Below are 1,885 nucleotides of genomic sequence, written 5' to 3'. Positions count from 1 at the left end.
GTTTTAGCTGATTCTGCCTTTGTTTTAGCTGATTCTGCCTTTGTTTGTCTTTGTTTTCTCTTTCAGGTGCACCTGCACCTATATCTGGACCTGCCATTCTGTGTTCGTTTGTCTCTCCTTCCTGTCCTCTCAACCAGCCGGTCAAAGCAGACGGCCGCTTGTCCTGAGCCTGGTTCTGCTGGAGGTTTCTTCCTTTTAAATGGAGTTTTTCCTTTCCACTGTCGCCACTGTGCTTGCTCAGGATGGGAGACTGTGACGAAGTGAAGATTCAACTTGTCTGCTGGATTCCTTAGATAAAGAACTTTACTAATTGACTTTTCTATGTATGTGAATGTTTCTGTAAAGTGCCCTGAGACAACTTCGTTGTGACTTGGTGCTATATAAATAAACTGAATTGAATTAAATTGAACTGAAGGAGCCAATAATCCAGGCGTTTCCTTGACTGATGAAGCCTTCCGGATCGAAGGCGAAACGTTTCAGCACAAAAAAAGAAACTGTCCAGATGACCTGACTGAAAAATGTTGGTTTGTACATAAAGTTTTCAAAAACATATATTGCAGCTTTTGGCCTGATACCCAGTCATTTTCACTCCAATCAAGACCTTCATTCATGAAGGACTTGATTCATGGACTTCATGATTCATGTGTCCAGAGTGGTCCATCTGTGAATCAGATTACAAAGACCCTAACGAACCTCTATTGTGAGGAGTGAGAGGGTAATCTGCATGTGAATCTAGCATACCTCAGCTTTGTAACTTGAGCCCCACACTGTTCGTTGAATTGAGAAAGCTCCTCGGAAGAGAAGCGAAACGTCTTCAGCTACAGAACAGAAGTCCAGATGATTGAGCATGAACTTTGAGGTCTTGAACCACTTTGGCTGTGGCTGCCTGCCTGGGAGGAGTCGACGAGGAACAGGACAGTCCCCAGAAACCATCTTATCACCAGCAAACTGGTTGGTCCACTAAAGGAGTGTAGTGCTTAGTGGACTTGGGACTCCTCAGACTGATGAAGCCCTTCGAATAGAGGGCGAAACGTCTTTCCACAAAAAAAAAAAAAGAAAGTGTCCAGATGACCTGATTGACCATTATTGGATAAGTCAAGATGTTTTGTCTTTAACCTTTTTTTGGATTCTGGATGACTTCACCAGCATTTGTACAAAAGGGTCGATCCAGCAAGAAACGCTCTGATCGATCAAACTTACTGAAGAGACCCACTGAGCACAAAGCAAAAAACTTTTTTCCTTGATTTCTGACTTTAATTTGAGAAATCTGTCAGAAATGAGGAACAACAGTCTTGTTGCACTCTAATCCTCTCATACTTGAGGTGTACTTTTAACAATTTGACAAATGCATCAAACTCTACTTTTATCAATTTGCTCGTTAGCATCGTTTCCCGTTTCGGACCCTGTGATAGTTGTTCCTATTGATATCAGTTTTATTTTTAGTGATGATTTTTATTCACGGAGGGGACGCTCAAATTAAACTCCTGTTTAACCCTAAACTTTGGCCTCGTGCATGACTTTGACCCAAGGGCAGCAGGAGGGTTAAAAAGTTGTCCATGTGAAGGACGACTATTTTAATGAATGTTAGTTTTTATGTTTACAATTAGTCAAAAACAAAATATGTTAAAATGGAACCAAAAGTTCAGTTTTATCATCCCCTAAAAGATGTCTGACACAGAAAATCAGCACCAACGCAGTTTTACAGATGTGCAGCTCAACAGCTAAGCTCGACTTGCTCAGGCGGCTGAGACGAGCTGGTCTGGAAGCTCAGTCCTCACCTCCTTCTACAGGTGTGCAGTGGAGAGCATCCTGTGCTCCAGCATCAACGTGTGTCATGGAGGCTGCACAGCTGCAGAAAGAAAAGCTTTGCAGAGAGTGGTGAAGG

The sequence above is a fragment of the Nematolebias whitei genome, chromosome 8 (genome assembly GCF_014905685.2).
Source record: "Nematolebias whitei isolate Nwh7 chromosome 8, NemWhi1, whole genome shotgun sequence".
NCBI classification, from domain to species: Eukaryota; Metazoa; Chordata; class Actinopteri; order Cyprinodontiformes; family Rivulidae; genus Nematolebias; species Nematolebias whitei.
This window is presented reverse-complemented; position numbering follows the sequence as displayed.